The sequence below is a fragment of the Callorhinus ursinus genome, unplaced genomic scaffold, assembly GCF_003265705.2.
Source record: "Callorhinus ursinus isolate GAN/ISIS: 27379988/994484 unplaced genomic scaffold, GSC_fseal_2.0 scaffold1, whole genome shotgun sequence".
Lineage (NCBI taxonomy): Eukaryota > Metazoa > Chordata > Mammalia > Carnivora > Otariidae > Callorhinus > Callorhinus ursinus.
This window is the reverse complement of record NW_027397063.1, coordinates 67,311,478-67,331,767: the sequence shown is the minus strand read 5'-3', so window position 1 is coordinate 67,331,767 and position 20,290 is coordinate 67,311,478. Positions and strand designations below refer to the sequence as shown.

At 37.2% G+C, this 20,290-nt stretch overlaps 1 pseudogene; it reads left to right on the top strand.

The window, feature by feature from the left end:
- Nucleotides 1-14,822: 14,822 nt before the first annotated feature.
- Nucleotides 14,823-15,194, top strand: LOC112821882 (ribosomal biogenesis factor-like; annotated as a pseudogene).
- Nucleotides 15,195-20,290: the final 5,096 nt, after the last annotated feature.

Sequence of the window (20,290 nt, the reverse complement as noted above, 5' to 3'; positions counted from 1 at the left end):
TTAACTTGAGCAAAGACATAAACATTTGTTTAGAGTCAAATGCGAGTTCAAAGGATGGTTCCACCACTCACTAAGTACCATGAGCAGTTTATGTCTTTTGTCAGAGCTTTTATTTCCTCATTTGACAATGTGGGTAATAACTGGGACATAAAGCACCTGGAATTATGTGCCTTCAATAATTGCAGTATGCTATACATTTTTTTTGGACAGTTCCCTACTCTTCTCCATCCAAATGGTTAGAGGAAGTGAAGTCATTTTGTATACCGTGTCTGTGTTCTCTAAGCAACATCCTGCAGAGGGGTAGACACTTGGTGGTTGTACGATTTAAAGCTCAGAAATTGCATGCAGTGATCATGTTTCCTATTTTAAATACCAGAGACAAAGAGAAGACAGAGAATGAGAGACAGAGAGAATTCCCAAGGTGCAAAATATTTCTAATATTTAATTCCTTGGATTCAACTGTTTGAAACACCCAGATACCAGCTGCATTCTATTCCACAAATTCTATGAAACACCTCACTACTTTTACAATAAACTTTTATTTTAGTTTAAGTTAGATTAAATTTGGCTTTTGGCCTTTGCTATCCAGAGATTCCTTACTAATAATATGTATCATCTCTTCAACCTTGATTTTCTTTGTTTCCTTGGAAATTTAACTTACAAGTTTTCCCTTTTGTAATGACCCATATAATGATTCACCTTCCCACTCTCTAATATTGGGTAAGATATAAAGGGAGATAGAATTTTTACAAAATATGTTGAATTTTTTAATGGTTTGCAATGTAGACGGTAGCACAGTTATAAAATGATCTGCAAAACTGTTCCTCAGAGGAATATTTTCTATAAGCTATTGAATGTCCTCACTTGTACTGTTTCCTGTAATCCTAAATCTTTAATTATAAATGCCTTAATTATAGTCCAGCTTTTTGCATGAAGAAAGTAATGAAATATGAATCTTGTTTTTGGTCAAACTTATATGAATTCAGAACTTAACAATCAGTGTAAAATATGTAAACACCAAGCAGGTTTTCAATGTAACAAAAAATTTAAGAATGATCACAGAAACAGGTGTACGTCTATTATGCCTAAACAAACATTGCAGGAAGTACTGTTCAACATTGCTTTGTGTCTTGAATATCTTACTGTAATAAGAGAAAGTCCCAGGGAACACTTTTGGCATACCATGAAGTACCTTCAGGAAAAACTCATACTGGTTTATACAGACTCAAAAATCTAAAAGGAAAACCTGATCTAGAATCTTGCTTCAAATTTTAAGATTATCATCAGCCATTATTTTGCACATGGGCAACTGTGACCTAAAAATATACGATATTTTGGTCAAGGTCACACTATTTTTCAAAAATAAAATTACAGCAAGAATCTATTGCTCATCTCTTCACTCATTTATTCATTCAATCATTTATATGGTGAATAGTCATGTTGTGAGTACTTACTGTGTGCTAGTCACTCTGTTAGTTGCGATGTGTAAGTCACAAATAAATCTGACAAATTATTAGGCATCATAATTTCTATTAAAAATTCATCTACATATATTATTTTAAAAGAACATTTTGTTTATTTATTTGTAATGGATTCATGGATTCTAACTTTTTTATCTTTTTTTATCTCAACATAGTCATTTAATGTTTTTATATTTCCAGCCAAAACTATACAATCAGAAATGAAACATATGATGATGGAGACAAATTATCATCATTTGCAAGTTATATGATTATTTACCCCTCTATAACCTCCACAAAAGCCTCCCCCAGAATCACATGTTAAGTATGATTACAGTTACAAATATAAAAATGTAAAATCTTTCTCATATTTTATTAAAAATTGGAATGGAAATTATAACAAGAAAATCCTATTTACAGTAGCAATAATGTATTTAAAGGCTAGAAATAAATTTTAAAAGGAATGTTCTAGACATATATAAACTACAAAATTTACTAATGGACATAAAAGGAAACGAATAAATGGAGAGACATATCTTGCTCTTGAGCACTGAACACACATTGATTATTTTTATGAATTAATATGTAGATTTAATGTCAGTTCACTCAAAACCTCAACAAGACTTCAAATTGACCAAGGAATTGTTAATTTCAAAAAAAAAGAGGAATTAATTTAAAATATGGTCCAACAATTCTTTTTTTTTAAATTTTTTATTGTTATGTTAATCGCCATACATTACATCATGAGTTTTTGATGTAGTGTTCCATGATTTCTTGTTTATGCATAAAACCCAGTGCTCCACACAGAACGTGCCCTCTTTAATACCCGTCACCACACTAACCCATCCCCCACCCCCCTCCCCTCTAGAACCCTCAGTTTGTTTTTCAGAGTCCATCGTCTCTCATGGTTCGTCTCCCCCTCCGATTTGCTCCCCTTAATTCTTCCCCTCCTGCTATCTTCTTCTTTTTTTTTTTTCTTAACATATATTGCATTATTTGTTTCAGAGGTACAGATCTGTGATTCAACAGTCTTGCACAATTCACAGCAATCACCTTAGCTCATACCCTCCCAAATGTCTATCACCCAGCCGCCCCATCCCTCCCACACCCCCACCCCTCCAGCAAACCTCAGTTTGTTTCCCGAGATTAAGAATTCCTCATATCAGTGAGGTCATATGATACATGTCTTTCTCTGATTGACTTATTTCACTCAGCATAACACCCTCCAGTTCCATCCACGTTGTTGCAAATGGCAAGATCTCATTCCGTTTGATGGCTGCATAATATTCCATTGTGTATATATACCACATCTCCTTTATCCATTCATCTGTCGATGGACATCTTGGCTCTTTCCACAGTTTGGCTATTGTGGACATTGCTGCTATAAACATTGGGGTGCACGTACCCGTTCGGATCCCTACATTTGTATCTTTGTGGTAAATTACCAGTAGTGCAGTTGCTGGATCCTATGGTAGCTCTATTTCCAACTTTTTGAGGAACCTCCAAACTGTTTTCCAGAGTGGCTACACCAGCTTACATTCCCACCAACAGTGTAAGAGGGTTCCCCTTTCTCCACATCCCCTCCAACATCTGTAGTTTCCTGACTTGTTAATTTTAGCCATTCTGACTGGTGTGAGGTGGTATCTCATGGAGGTTTTGATTTGGATTTCCCTGATGCTGAGTGATGTTGAGCACTTTTTCACGTGTCTGTTGGTCATTTGGATGTCTTCTTTGGAAAAATGTCTGTTCATGTCATCTGCCCATTTCTTGATTGGGTTATTTGTTCTTTGGGTGTTGAGTTTGATAAGTTGTTTATAGATTTTGGATACTAGCCCTTTATCTGATATGTCATTTGCAAATATTTTCTCCCATTCTGTCGGTTGTCTTTTCGTTTTGTTCAGTTTCTTTTGCTGTGCTAAAGCTTTTTATCTTGATGAAAAAGAGTTCATTTTTGCCCTTTCTTCCCTTGCCTTCGGCGATGTTTCTAGGAAGAAGTTGCTGCGGCTGAGGTCGAAGAGGTTGCTGCCTGTGTTCTTCTTTAGGATATTGATGGACTCCTGTCTCACATTTCAGTCTTTCAACCATTTGGAATCTATTTTTGTGTGTGGTGTAAGAAAATGGTCAAGTTTCATTCTTCTGCATGTGGCTGTCCAATTTTCCAAAACCATTTGTTGAAGAGACTGTCTTTTTTCCATTGGACATTCTTTCCTGCTTTGTCAAAGACTAGTTGACCATAGAGTTGAGGGTCCATTTCTGGGCTCTCTATTCTGTTCCATTGATCTATGTGTCTGTTTTTGTGCCAGTACCATACTGTCTTGATGATGACAGCTTTGTAATAGAGTTGGAAGTCCGGAATTGTGATGCTGCCAGCTTTGCTTTTCTTTTTCAAAATTCCTCTGGCTATTCGGAGTCTTTTCTGGTTCCATACAAATTTTAGGATTATTTGTTCCATTTCTTTGAAAAAAGTGGTTGGTATTTTGATGGGGATTGCATTGAATGTGCAGATTTCTCTAGGCAGCGTTGACATCTTCACAATGTTTGTTCTTCTAATCCATGAGCATGGAAGGTTTTTCCATTTCTTTATGTCTTCCTCAATTTCTTTCATGAGTATTTTATAGTTTTCTGAGTACAGATTCTTTGCCTCTTTGGTTAGATATATTCCTACGTATCTTATGGTTTTGGGTGCAATTGTAAATGGGATTGACTCCTTAATTTGTCTCTCTTCTGTCTTGTTGTTGGTGTATAGGAATGCCACTGATTTCTGTGCATTGATTTTATATCCTGCCACTTTACTGAATTCCTGTATGAGTTCTAGCAGTTTTGGGGTGGAGTCTTTTGGGTTTTCCTCATACAGTATCATATCATCTGCAAAGAGTGAGAGTTTGGCTTCCTCTTTGCCAATTTGGATGCCTTTGATTTCTTTTTGTTGTCTGATTGCTGTGGCTAGGACTTCTAATACTATGTTGAATAGCAGTGGTGATACTGGACATCCCTGCCGCATTCCTGACCTCAGGGGGAAAGCTCTCAGCTTTTCCCCACTGAGAATGATATTTGCTGTAGGTTTTTCATAGATGGCTTTTATGATATTGAGGTATGTACCCTCTATCCCTATACTCTGAAGAGTTTTGATCAAGAAAGGATGCTGTACTTTGTCAAATGCTTTTTCTGCATCTATTGAGAGGATCATATGATTCTTGTTCTCTCTTTTGTTAATGTATTGTATCACGTTGATTGATTTGCGGATGTTGAACCAACCTTGCAGCCCACGGATAAATCCCACATGGTCATGGTGAATAATCCTTTTAATGTACTGTTGGATCCTATTGGCTAGTATTTTGGTGAGAATTTTTGCATCCATTTTCATCAAGGATATTGGTCTGTAATTCTCCTTTTTGATGGGGTCTTTGTCTGGTTTTGGGATCAAGGTAATGGAGGCCTCATAACATGAGTTTGGAAGTTTTCCTTCCATTTCTATTTTTTGGAACAGTTTCAGGAGAATAGGTATTAATTCTTCTTTAAATGTTTGGTAGAATTCGCCTAGGAAGCCATCTGGCCATGGGCTTTTGTTTGTTGGGAGATTTTTGATGACTGCTTCAATTTCCTTAGCGGTTAGAGGTCTGTTCAGGTTTTCTATTTCTTCCTGGTTCAATTTTGGTAGTTGATATATCTCTAGGAATGCATCAATTTCTTCCAGGTTATCTAATTTGCTGACATAGAGTTGCTCATAATATGTTCTTATAATTGTTTGTATTTCTTTGGTTTTGGTTGTGATCTCTCTTCTTTCTTTCATGATTTTGTTGATTTGGGTCATTTCTCTTTACTTTTTGATAAGTCGGGCCAAGGGTTTATCGATTGTTAATTCTTTCAAAGAACCAGCTCCTAGTTTTGTTGATCTGTTCTACTGTTCTTTTGGTTTCTATTTCATTGATTTTTGCTCCTATTTTTATTATTTCTCTTCTCCTGCTGGGTTTAGGCTTTATTGGCTGTTTTTTCTCCAGCTACATTAGGTATAGGGTTAGGTTGTGTATTTGAGACCTATCTTGTTTCTTGAGAAAGGCTTGTATTGCTATATACTTTCCTCTTAGGACTGCCTTTGCTGTATCCCAAAGATTTTGAACAGTTGTGTTTTCATTTTCATTGGTTTCCATGAATTTTTTTTAATTCTTCTTTAATTTCCTGGTTGACCCATTCATTCTTTAGTAGGATGCTCTTTAGCCTCCATGTATTTGAGTGCTTTCCAACTTTCCTCTGGTGATTGAGTTCTAGTTTCAAAGCATTGTGGTCTGAAAATATGCAGGGAATAATTCCAATCTTTTGGTACTGGTTGAGACCTGATTTGTGACATAGGATGTGATCTATTCTGCAGAATGTTCCATAGGCACTAGAGAAGAATGTGTATTCCGTTGCTTTGGGATGGAATGTTCTGAATATGTCTGTGAAGTCCGTTTGGTCCAGTGTGTCATTTAAAGTCCTTATTTCCTTGTTGATCTTTTGTTTAGATGATCTATCCATTTCAGTCAGGGGGGTGTTAAAGTCTCCCACTATTATTGTATTTTTGTCAATGTGTTTCTTTGCTTTTGTTATTAATTGGCTTATATGGCTGCGGCCATTTTAGGGACACAGATATTTACAATTGTTTATCTTCTTGTTGGATAGACCCTTTAAGTAGGATATAGTGTCCTTCTTCATCTCTTATTACAGTCTTTGTTTTAAAATCTAATTTGTCTGATATAAGGATTGACACCCCAGCTTTCTTTTGGTGTCCATTAGCATGGTAAATGGTTTTCCACCCCTTCCCTTTCAATGTGTGGGTGTCTTTGGGTCTAAAATGAGTCTCTTGCTGACAGCATATTGATGGGTCTTGTTTTTTAATCCAATCTGATAGCCTGTGCCTTTTGATTGGGGCATTTAGCCCATTTACATTCAGGGTAACTATTGAAAGTTATGAATTTAGTGCCATTGTATTGCCTGTAAGGTGACTGTTACTGTATATTGTCTGTGTTCCTTTCTGGTCTATGCTGCTTTTAGGCTCTCTCTTTGCTTAGAGAACCCCTTTCAATATTTCTTGTAGGGCTGGTTTCGTGTTTGCCAATTCCTTATTTATTGTTTGTCCTGGAAGCTTTTGAACGCTCCTTCAATTTTCAATGAGAGCCTAGTTGCATATAGTATTCTTGGCTGCATATTTTTCTCGTTTAGTGCTCTGAAGATATCATGGCAGTCCTTTCTGGCCTGCCAGGTCTCTTTGGATAGGTCTGTTGCCAATCTAGCATTTCTACCTTTATAGGTTGCATATCTCTTCTCCTGAGCTGCTTTCAGGATTTTCTCTTTGTCTCTGAGACTAGTAAGTTTTACTATTAGATGTTGGGGTGTTGACCTATTTTTACCTATTTTGAGAGGGGTTCTCTGTGCCTCCTGGATTTTGATGCCTGTTTCCTTCCCCACATTAGGGAAGTTCTCTGCTATAATTTGCTCCAATATAGCTTCTGCCCCTCTCTCTCTTTCTTCCTTTTCTAGGATCCCAATTATTCTAATGATGTTTTGTCTTATGGTATCACTTATCTCTCCAGTTCTGCCCCTGTGATCCAGTAGTTGTTTATCTCTCTTTCTCTCAGCTTCTTTATTTTCCATCATTTGGTCTTCTATGTCACTGTTTCTCTCTTCTGCCTCATTTATCCTAGCAGTTAGTGCCCCCATTTTCGATTGCACCTCATTAATAGCCTTTTTGATTTCGACTTGGTTAGATTTTCGTTCTTTTATTTCTCCAGGAAGGGTGTCTCTAATAACTTCCATGCTTTTTTCAAGGCCAGCTAGGATCTTTAAAATCATGATTCTGAACTCTAGGTATGACATCATACTAATGTCCATATTGAGTAGGTCCCTCGCAGACGGTACTACCTCTTGTTCTTTTTGCTGAGGTGATTTCTTTTGTCTTTTCATTTTGTCCAGAGGAGAATAGATGAATGAGAGAACAAAATACTAACAGGTTAACAACGTCCCCAGAAAGTATACTCTAAACAAACCAGAAAAGACCTGATTCCAGGGGAAAAGGAAGGGAAAGAAAGAAAAAAGAAAGAGAAAAAAAAAGATAAAGAAAAAGATAAAAACAAACAAAAACAGAACAAAAAAAAAACCAGAATATGATGAAATATGGTCATGCTAGTGCATAGATCAGTGCCATATACTAGATTTTGTGTGTATTTTGGTCTGTTAGAAAATAGTGCCTCCTAAAATTGTAAAGAAAGAAAGACTTATATATGTACAAAATAAGGTTTGATACAATGAAAGGATTGAAGATGAGTGTAAAGATGAAAATTATAAAAGATTTTATAAAAGAAATTGATAAGTTGTTTGAAAAAAGAAAGAAAATTAAAAAAAAAAAGGGAGAGAATGTGATCAGGCAGGAGACTAGAACAAAGCCATGCACTAGAGATTTAGGGTATATTTTGATCTGTTAAAAGAAACTGTATCTCAAAATTTTAAAGAGTGAACAACATATATATATATGCCAAAAATAAGGGTAACTACTATGAAGGGATAGAATATGACTCTAAAAATGAAAAATAAAAATTAAAAAAAAAAGGTATTGATAAGATGTTGGTTGAAAAAGGGAAAAAGAAAAATTCAAAAAAAAAAAAACTCCTGTAGCACTGGAGTTCTCCTGTTCTCCTTGATGGGTAAACTTGGTCTTGGCTGGCTGTTCGTGATGATCTTCTGGGGGAGGGGCCTGTTGCTGTGGTTCCCAAATGTCTTTGCGGGAGGCGGAATTGCCCCACCCTTGTTAGTCTGGGCTAAGCAATCTGCTCGGGTTTGCTCTTGGGAGCTTTTGTTCCCTGCAAGCTCTCGGTACAGCTTTGGAGGACGAGAGTGTAAATGGCGGCCTCCCAATCTCTGCCTGCAGGAGCCGAGAACTCAGGGCCCCGCTCCTCAGTGCGCCCCCAGAGAAAAGCAGTCAATCACTCCTGTCTCCCTGGTTTCCAGCCGCACTCCGTGCTCACCCGGCCTGTGACCAAGCATTTCTATCTCTGGCACCGGACCCCATGTGGAATCTCCAAACCCAGCAGATCCCTGTGGTGCGCTCCTGCACCACTCCTCCCAGGGGAGGAAGGGGGGTCTCCCCGGGTCAGCTGCTTGTTGGGTCCCTGCTGGAGGAGCAGTGGCCCGACTAGGCCATGGATCACAGTTTATGGCCACTCGGAGCTGAGAGCCCACGCCTCGGCTCTGTCTCTGCAGCCGGCTTCCCTGCTCCGATACCTGGGAGCTCTGCCGCACTCAGGCACCCCCGGTCTTTCTGTGACCCCGAGGGTCCTGAGACCACACTGTCCCACGAGGGTTCTACCCCCCACGTAGCCACTGGAGTGACGTCCCTCAGCAGAGCCATCTTCTAAACGTTCCGATTTTGTGCTTCGCGGCTCTCTCACTTGCCAGAAGCGGCCGACGGAGGCCCCCTCCCCCGCCGTCTATCCTCCCAAATATCGCCTTGGATTCACTTCTCTGCATGTCCTACCTTCCAGTAAGTGGTCGCTTCTCTGTTCAGAGAGTTGTTGCTACTCTCTTCTTCGATCTCCTGTTGAGTTCGTAGGTGTTCAGAATGGTTTGATCCCCATTTAGCTGAATTCCTGAGACCAGACAATATCCAGGTCTCCTACTCCTATCTTTGTTATTTTTTTTTAATTTTCTTTATTTATTTGTCAGAGAGAGAGAGAGCACAAGCAGGGGGAGTAGGAGAGGGAGAGGGAGAAGCAGGCTCCCTGCTGAGGAAGGAGCCCAATGCAGGGCTTGACCCCAGGACCCTGGGATCATGACCTGAGCCGAACACAGTTGCTTAACCAACTGAGCCACCAAGGCATCCCTCATGGATTCTTATTTTAATCAATTTTTTATAAGTCATTATTATTATTCCTTAATTATTCCTCAAATTTTCACAGATTTGTCCAGTGAAAGCTTGTTAAAACTGGATTTTGTGTTCTTTTGGCTTGTAATCATGATTATTTAAGAACTCCCTTACCTTCTGGCAGAACAAATTGTTCCAGAGTTACTCTGAATATTTCCAGACGCAGCTCTGAAATTAGGCATTTCTCCAAGGAGCCATGGTTCATTGTAGTGGAGAATAGTTTTTAGGAACCAAGATCTAAGTGATACTAGGTGTACTGATTACTAGGTGTCTCCTGATATGATGCACTGAGATACATACAATATTACAATTGTAGTATTTCTGCCATAAATACACATAAATCTAATCATGAGTAAATATCAGACAAGCCCAAACTGAGGACAACGTACAAAATAAATAGCTCACATTCTTAAAAATACGTCAAGCCACTGAAAGAAAAGAAAAAGATTGAGGAACTAAACTATGTAAAGAAAAACTAAAGAAACTTGATAACTAAATGTAACATGTGCTTGTGAATTGGATCCTACAGAAACAAACAAGCAAAGTGTATAACTATTTAAGTATAATTATTATTAGTGCTAACATGGAAGGATATGAGATGCAATGTTCTAATGATATTAATATGGAAAAGAAAATAAAGGAAATGCAGGTTATTTATTATATGGAATTTCCTGGCAGTTTGGTATGATATACTAATATAAGGAAACAGACACAAGTTCAATTCATAGCTTTACCAATTTACCACATTCCAGCCTCCTTATCTTTGAGTAAGTCACTTAATTACACTGATGCTCACTTATTATAAGATCATTATGTGAAAGTATTTTAAAACCTTTAAAGCATTTTACAAATAATAATCATTGTTAAACTTAAATTAGTTTATACCTTTTTTCTACTTCTTTGACTTAATCCTGGTATCCTGAGGCCACAGCTCACACTGTTACCCAGTCCCACCACCCCCTTCCCCCACTGACTGGTAAGTATCTTCTTCAAGACTTCACAGCTCTACAAAGCTTACATTATTTTCTGTATGTCATGACATAGACTGGAAGCAAGTTGACAGCAAGGAGTGTATCCTCATTATCCTTATCTCTTCCCAGCAAAAGCACAATATCTGGAACAAAGGGTGGAGTTGGTAATACTTGCTGAGTGAATGAATGATCATGGATAGCTAGAAAACTGCAGTGGATTAGGTCTCCAAATATCTCACTATCCTATCTTAGGAATGTCAACATACCACTGGTTTCTGCTTTCTTACCTATAAAATCAAGACAATAATATGTGCCCTAAATGGCTTTTGCGGGCCAATGAAAATAATTTTCTTGAAAGAGCTTAGTAAGTGTAACATGCCAAATGTATTAGTTTTCTAGGGCTGGCATAACAAATTACCACAGACTTCATGGCTTAAAACAACAGACATTTATTCTCTTATAGTTCTGGAGTTCAGAAATCAAAATCAAGGTGTTGGCAGTATTGGTTCTTTCTGGAGGCTCTGTGGGAAAATCTGCTCAATGCCTCTTGCCTAACTTCTTGTAGTTTCTACAATCCTTGGTGTTTCTTGCCTTGTAGATGCATCACTCCAATCTCTATCTTCATCTTCCATGGCCTTCCCTTTGTGTCTCTCTGTGTCTGTTTCTTTCTTTCTTTTTTTTTTCCTGTCTCTTTATTTGATTTAGAGTATTAAAAAAGTGGGTGGGGGGCAGAATTCTCCCATTTCCTGAATGGAATGAAAAGTACCTTCTATGCTTTAGTATTAGCTGATAATGACAATGTCCCAGCATTTGGATGGAGTTGATCTAGTCTTCAGTGCCTATGGTGGTACCCATACAGGGTTCTATAAGTGATAATAGCTGGCACCCAACTCTGTGATAGCAAAAGATGGTGAAATTGGTGGCAGCTCTTTGGAATTGCAACAACAACAAAAAATTGTCCACCAGAACTAAAAATAGAACTACCATATGATCCAGAATCCTACTTCCGGGTATATATCTTAACGAAATGAAATCACTATTCAAAGAGATATCTGCACCCCCATGTTCAGATAAGGAAGGAAAGAAAGAAGGCAGGAAAAAAAGGAGGGAGGGAAGAAGAATGAAAGAGAGAAAGGAAGAGAGGAAGGAAGGAAAAATAAACATGTGCTGTCAATACACTCTTATTTTATGGCATTAGGGGTTCTTACTCAAATAGCATAAATTGGAAAATCATACCATTTCCCTTAAACAACACAAAAAGAAGACACAATTGATTTTAAGTAGTTTTTGTCTGAAAATATCTTTATAAAACTAGGCAAGTGTAATATTATTTTTTCCTCATCTTTTGGAGGATTCTACCACTGCTATCTTCATGGTTGAAAGAAAAATCGGTGCTATTATTAAAAGAACTTCATGACATTAAAGAATGAGTTTGGAATGAAAATCATCCATATTCAATTTCTCCTTCAGTATTTATGTAACTACATTTCTTGGCAGTTGAGTTACTTTTGTTTTTGATTGATTGATCATTTCAGTTCTCAGAAGCCTGTATATCCCATCTATTCACATGAGCACTTTTTATAAGTTCCATTCATTTGGCAGTAAGATACTGTATTAGGCTCCCTCCTTCTCTGAACCCAGCATCCTGTTTCAAGGTCTTAGATGGTCATTTCAAGGCTAAAATGTTGTCAGTTAAGATTTTTTCCCAGACTATTTCCATGTTTTCTGTTTTCTGGCCCAAATGCCAAGCTATACCTGCATAGATAGATAGGTAGATAGATAGATAGATAAATATAGATAGATGTATATATAGATATACACACACATATATATACACACCTGTAAACATGCATACATACTTATATATAAAAAGTGACAAAGAGATTAAGCTTCAGTGACTTATGAAAATTAAAAAAAATTCTATTAGAAAAAAATTTAATGATTTGAACACCTGTGTTGAAAAGAATACAATAATTACTGATTACGTCTTAAGATTTTTGCTATGTAAAGAAAAAAAAATTACTCACACCACACTAGATTATTAATTTGTGTTTTATAGAGATAAAAACCACACTCAAAATGTTTTTTTCTAAAAAAAAAAGGCTTTGAGCAGAAATATAGTATTTGAATTCTTAAATGTATACTGGACATATGTTAAGTGATATCTTCAACCATGTTTTCATAGAAGTTTTTCTCAAACTCTCTGTAATGTTGCTTTACTATCATTTCACATCTGACCTCTAAATTATTAGTGCCATGAAAAAAGTTGAAGGCAACAGAATGAGGAAATAGCACCCAAACCTTTCAACACTGCCTTTACAAAGACAATATATTTGAAAAGAAAGATCTATCATCAAGGAAACCTGAAGTCACCAATGTTTCCATTTCCCAGAATGTACTTGCTAGCCAGTACCCACCTTTCAGGTTTGGTTACAAAATAAACTATTGACATTTCCTAATGCAGTCTTTCAGAACTTTAGTTGGGTCAATATTCACTATTTCTTTTTATATTCCATTTTTCAATTTCCCTCAAGAAATAAATAAAAGATATGTGGATTGAATGAATGATATCCTTTTGATCTGTGTATTTGTAAGAATCCAAGTACTCCTTCACCCACAGCATAAGGTAGCTATTTATCAAGTATACTTGCTGCAATGATATTAGTTACCCAGGGCCTGCTACATAGTTTACAGTGCTGAATGCAAAATGAAAGTGTGTTTCAAAAAGCAGGGGGATAGTTGTCATTAAAAGTACTGGCATTTTCCTTTCTCCCACAGTTTTTCTCTTGACTTATCATACATATTTTTTAATTGATATTATGTCAGTCTAAGTAAAAAGAAAAAGCTTTATATTTTTCATATGCATTTTACTGTACATCTTTATTTTGTACAATGCCAATTTTAATACAATTAGAAGAGCACTGAAATTGAATGTAGAATTCATTGAAATTACACAATTTGTAGTTTATCGTTTGTGCATGCATAAATATTTCGTTCTTGCTAGGACAGCGAAATGTTGCACAAAACTAACTCAAGTGCTTTTATATTACTTCTTGATTCTTGCACATCCTATCAACACACTCTACTTCCAGCTTACTGATAAGTAGGGAAGATTGAAACTGGAAGGAACTATGGGTTGCCTATCTTTCCCTTTCCTTTTATGTCATTATTTTTAGGGTGATTGGCTAGTACAGGGCAGTAACATAAGTAAGAAAGAATATGGTGGAGTTTCTTGGTCATCTACCTGTCTTAAAACACATTTAACCTTTTTTCATTCAAACCAAGATTTGGTTTGATTAGAATGCATGGTTTCTTGAGGATGTCTGTGTCACTCTTAGTTGTAGACATAGTACATTTATCTTGTACATATTTGAGTCTTGCTAAATTCCCATGTGTCTTGGGTCCACCAGAATTCTGTGCTCACAGGGCATCACCAACACCCCATGTCTATGGAAGAGAGGGCATATGTATTCTTTATAGTTCATTGTTTCATTAGAACATCACTTACAAGAGACAAGTTCAAAGTTCATAGATCATTAAGCTTTTCAACATAGTGAGAGCAGAGCAATAAACCAATTATTGGACCATTCTGAGCCTGGGCCCTATGTGACTGCATAGCTGTGACGCCATCCCTGTAATTAACGTTTATTGAATGCCTCCATATGCCTAGTGCTTTACATGCATTTTCTTTCTCAGTCGTGACCAGATTGTTGTCTTGTAGATAACAAGGATGTTACAGAGGATGAAATTAATATTTAAGAGTAATTGATCAACTTCCTCTGTATGTACCCTGGCCTACAAACAGAATAAATTCATGATTAAGTCAAAGATCAAGCTATTACAGAACCTGGTAATATTAACTAACCCTTTCACATTACTATAAAATATAATCAGAATTAATGAAATTAATTTTGTTGCATGGCTTACCAAAATCAGTTTTATAAATTTATAATCATGCTATAAGCAGTCATTACTTTGCATGATATTACATTAACTGAAACTTGTGAATATTAGTAAGGTGTCATTGCCCTCTATTATCATGGAACAGTGCAAAGCAAAAATTACCTTATATAATTCATTGTATTTGTATAGTGATTTACAGTTCATAATCTTTTTTTGTTTTGTTTTTTGTTTGTTTGTTTTTGGTTAATTAAGATGTTATTTACTATGCCATAAGAGTCAATTCCAACAGACCCAGAATTGGCCTGAGCTGTATTAGTGAAGTACTTGTACTGAATCATGGTCAAAGCGTGGAATATATTTATTAATACCATCATTTTGTAAACATGTGCCCAAGAAGTTTGAGGATGGTTTGTACCAGTTTATCAGCATTGTTTAATCAATAACAGTAGATTGATAACTTTTGCCTGTTCTTGGTGAAACCCCCAGAGTGTCACCACTGGGTCTGGTTACATATCAAGAATATGCCTACGTGGCTCTCCTGAACTTCCTGAAGATCTTCTGCATGTAGATGGTGTCAGCTGGAGCATGAGTTGCTGCATGAGGGTATTGAAGACAATGGCCAAGAACAAACTAAGAGGGCAGAAGTCCTGGAATGTATTTCATATAGCCAGCCAAAAAAACTAAAAACAAAGCAAAACCAGTTACCACTAATCTTAAGAAGATAAACATTGTGAATGATGAAAAAGTTAACAGAGTGAATAAAACTTTTGTAGATATACAAAAGGAACTTGCCCATTTCTCAAAAGGCCTTTCCCTTGAACCTTTGCAGAAACAGCTGATTCCTCAGCAGTGTCATGAAAACGAACCAGTTAATGTTGATGAAATGACAAGATTAATGGCTCAGTTGTAATACGCTGGAGATACAGCAGATACCCCCAAAAAGACCAATAAATTAAATGTTTTATACAGTTAAAAGAAAAAAAAAGAATATGCCTATGTGGCCAACAGAATATAAGAAACCCCAGTCAAGATTCAATTATGGATTCTGTGGTTCCAAGGTGTGTTGTGCATACACTGGTAGTTCCTGATTCAAGAGAGAAAACATCCACACACCCCTTATACAAAATCCAAGCCCTTGCTTGGATTTTCAGGATCTCTTGCTTGTGAGGTCTTTGGCTATGATGCATATCCTTACTTTTATGCTGTTTAGTCATTGTATCCTTTACTTGGAGCACACTGCAGATCGGTATGCATTGACATTTTGGGTCTTACCATCTCCTTCAACAATCAGTCCTAGCTACCGCCATTAGTGCATTTACCTGTAACATATTAAGTAATTTATGTGCATAATATTATGAATTTTATTATTTCTAAAAACTTGAATAAGTAACACTGTAGTCAAAAGATATAGATCAGTTTCTCATCTTAGTGTTTGTTTGTGCCCTATTACACCAGATCCCCACTCCAGGCAATAGGGCTTAAAAGGTTCAAGTTCACTTTTCTGTTCTAGCAAAGCAAAACGGAACATGGTTCCCAAATCTTGTACTTAAGTGCTCTGGGACACTGCCATCCATCCACAGGGGTGTAGAGGAACATTTTACATATTTGAAGGAAACATAGATACCACATGAATTACAACTGTTAAATTGTTTGGCTCTAATTGCTTAATAAGTGGAACTGCTAGACATTTCTTTGGTCTAAGGCACTATGAAGAAATCACAAATACATCAGTAAGTTCTTTGAACTAAAAAAGCTTGAGAAATTGAGAATCACTGTGAAGAGGAAGGCAGCTGTTACCGATACTTGAGTGGTGGGGGCAGTAAATCAGCACAATTACACTGACAGAAAATGACAACAACAATGATAACAATGGCTATAACAGAAGAGTGGTTTTTCTGAAGAATCAAGAAGTTCAAAATAAAGGGTTCATCACTGAAACAGCTGTTCAAGGTGTCATCAGGGATTTAGGCTATCCTGAACCACCATCAATAGTCTGTCGCTTTCATTTCATGATCACAGTATGGTTGCCACACTCCCAGCATCACATCTGCTATCAAGGAAGGAAAAAAAGCAGAAAAGCTGAGAGGTGAACTGACACAGGCATCCTAACAATTTTGTACAAATTTAAAACATAAAACAAAACAAGCAAACAAAAAATAAACAAACAAACAAAAAACACTTTTCTTAGAAACTAGTCCAGAAACTTCTTGCATCTCATTGTCCAAAAGAGGGTTACATGGTCATGCTTAACTTCAGGAAAACAAAGGAAATGGAATATTTTTATTTTCTAGACTTTAAAATAGATGAAGACAATTGAAAGATTGAAAAGGGGTCTGTGAATGGCTTTTGAGTGCAAATAATCAGGAAACTTCAAAATCTTAGTATCTGAAAATATTATTCCACCAAAGGCTATAAGAACTTATTTGCTTCTAAATCTGCTGATATGCTGTTGTAAGTTAGCTGCTTTAGTGCAGCATAGGAAAAAGCTACAAAATGTTGTGTTTCTTTTGTTGGGAAGAAAACACCTAAATTCAATGCTAACTGAAATAAATCTTAACCTTTATGTAAAGGTCGGTCCTGTGTCCTGTGGTTGTATCTTATATCTTCATGTAAAATCCTGTTGATTTCACCAAATATTTGTGGTAAAAATAGTCTATTGGGGGGGCGGTTAATGTTTGGAGCACTTACTAGAATGCTCTATAAACAATGCCATACTCAATCAGGCAGCCTGCCCTGTCCCACCCTCCTCTATCTTACCGAACAGTCAGACCTCCTGATATAGAAAATATTGATGGAAACTTGTCCTAATGGACATTTAATCAACAACTGGAATTGGCTGTGCTCGCTTTGAGATAACTAATTTAGAAAATACTGACAGCTGTCAGAATTGTGTGGCCAAATTTAATAATAGATAATTAAAATGTTATGAACACACCAAATTTCATAAATACACTTGGATGTTTAATTCATTCTTTGGAAATTAGATGACACCAAGAAGTGAATTCAAGACAGTGCTTGGATTTTATGCATCAAGCTTGATGCCCAACATCTTATGGGGCATTTATTATTTTGCTAGATAAATATCCTTTTAAAGAATTTGGAATAAATAGTGGACATAGGACTCACTGTATCCTAGCAGCACATAGCTGAATAGATCATATAAAAGAGAAAGTGGTAAATAGAGAATGTACCCAATATTTAATGTCATTTTTAATATATCATTAATTTTTTTAACATTTCTAAGATATTTAACTTTAACATGGAATTGAAAGCAATTTAGATATTGAAATGTAAGTAATTCTAAAAATCTTAGAGAGATTTTGAAAGTGAACTTAGATTCTAGTGAACTACATAATAATACATGACCCATCTTCCCCACTCATTTATTATAATGTTATTGACCTGGATACTTGCATGAAGTTTCAATTCATTCTGTGTCTTTGGAGTAATTTAAATACAAGCACTGTAACTGAGGCAAATTTTGGGAGGCTCTTAAAGCATATGTCCCATATAATCCTATTTCCAAACTCAGACATACTTGAAGATCTCAACAGTAAACAGTTACTATTGATGCTGAACCCTGACACTTGGTGTCCTAGGAAGAAAAACATATACAGAAATGGAAAATTTATATCAAGAGAAAGACAGAGGTAGCCTGCCATTTCTACCCTCATGGGGTATGAAAAAATAATGGAAACAGAGCTAGATGGAGGAGGTCAAATGCCAAGATCTTTACCTCCCTACAGTACTTCAGTTGCAGCCAGATAGGAAGAATTCCAAAGTATACAGAAAGGTAGCAGAGAATCTAAACGTGTTGGCCCAGAGTGAGCGGAATAATGTGGAGATATCAGTATTAGTAAGAGGAGGACAAGTAGATGAGCCTGAGGTAGGAAACTGGTGTTTCATGGCATATTGCCTGCAAGGTCCCTCATGCTCTGGTGAAAGAACAGAAAGTTACTGAAAGGGCCTAGGGACCAGCAGATGCCAGGCTGGAGAAAGGGTGAGGGAACATACCTTTTGGTGGCTGTGTGATATTATGAAAATACTGTCTTGTACAACAGCTCCCTCAGCTAAAGGAATTTCCTGCACTGAAGGGTGTATAAAACCATTGAGACATTGATCCTGATTTACCCCATGTGGTTACATTAGGAGCTGTAGCCTCAAATACTGACCCAATAAAATGTCATGTCATTGGGCCCACTGGAGAGCACATGTACTTTCTTAAAGGGTTAGAATTAGCTCTATTCTAGGGAAAGGTTGCCAGAGAGGATTGCTGGTGGAGGGTTACCAGATTTTCTCATTTTTATTTTATTTTTTTCCTTTAAATTTTTTATTGTTATGTTAATGACCATACATTACATCATTAGTTTTTGATGTAGTGTTCCATGATTCATTGTTTGTGCCTAACACCCAGTGCTCCACGCAGAACGTGCCCTCCTTAATACCCATCACCAGGCTAACCGATCCCCCCAACCCTCTCCCCTCCAGAACCCTCAGTTTGTTTCTCAGAGTCCATAGTCTCCCATGGTTTGTCTCCCCCTCCGATTTCCCTCCCTTCATTTTACCCTTCCTACTATCTTCTTCTTTTTTTTTTTTTTTTAACATATAATGTATTATTTGTTTCAGAGGTACAGGTCTGCAATTCAACAGTCTCACACAATTCACAGCACTCACCATAGCACATACCCACCCCAATGTCTATCACCCAGCCACCCCAACACTCCCAACCCCCACCACTCCAGCAACCCTCAGTTTGTTTCCCGAGATTAAGAATTCCTCATATCAGTGAGGTCACATGATACATGTCTTTCTCTGATTGACTTACTTCACTCAGCATAACACCCTCCAGTTCCATCCACGTCGTTGCAAATGGCAAGATCTCATTCCTTTTGATGGCTGCATAATATTCCATTGTGTATATATACCACTTCTCCTTTATCCATTCATCTGTTGATGGACATCTTGGTTCTTTCCACAGTTTGGCTGTGTGGACATTGCTGCTATAAACACTGGGGTGCACGTACCCCTTCGGATCCCTACATTTGTATCTTTGGGATAAATACCCAGTAGTGCAATTACTGGATCGTATGGTAGCTCTATTTCCAACTTTTTGAGGAACCTCCATACGGTTTTCCAGAGTGGTTGCACCAGCTTGCATTCCCACTAACGGTGTAGGAGGGTTTCCCTTTCTCCGCATCCCCGCCAACATCTGTCGTTTCCTGATTTGTTAATTTTAGCCATTCTAACTGGTGTGAGGTGGTATCTCATTGAGGTTTTGATTTGGATTTCCCTGATGCTGAGCGATGTTGAGCACTTTTTCATGTGTGCTGTTGGCCATTTGGATGTCTTCTTTGGAAAAATTTCTATTCATGCCTTCTGCCGATTTCTTGATTGGATCATTTGTTCTTTGGGTGTTGAGTTTGATAAGTTCTTTATAGATTTTGGATACTAGCCCTTTATCTGATATGTCATTTGCAAATATTTTCTCCCATTCTGTCGGTTGTCTTTTGGTTTTGTGAACTGTTTCTTTTACTGTGCAAAAGATTTTGTCTTGATGAAATCCCAATAGTTCATTTTTGCCCTTGCTTCCCTTGCCTTTGGCAATGTTTCTAGGAAGAGGTTGCTGCCTGTATTCTTCTTTAGGATTTTAATGGACTCCTGTCTTACATTTAGGTCTTTCAACCATTTGGAGTCTATTTTTGTGTGTGGTGTAAGGAAATGGTCCAGTTTCCATCTTCTACATGTGGCTGTCCAATTTTCCCAACACCATTTGTTGAAGAGACTTTTTTCCATTGGACATTCTTTCCTGCTTTGTCAAAGATTAGTTGACCATAGAGTGGAGGGTCCATTTCTGGGCTCTCTATTCTGTTCCATTGATCGATGTGTCTGTTTTTGTGCCAGAAACATACTGTCTTGATGATGACAGCTTTGTAATAGAGCTGGAAGTCTGGAATTGTGATGCCGCCAGCTTCGCTTTTCTTTTTCAACATTCCTCTGGCTATTCAGGGGTCTATTCTGATTCCATACAAATATTAGGATTATTTGTTCCATTTCTTTGAAAAAAG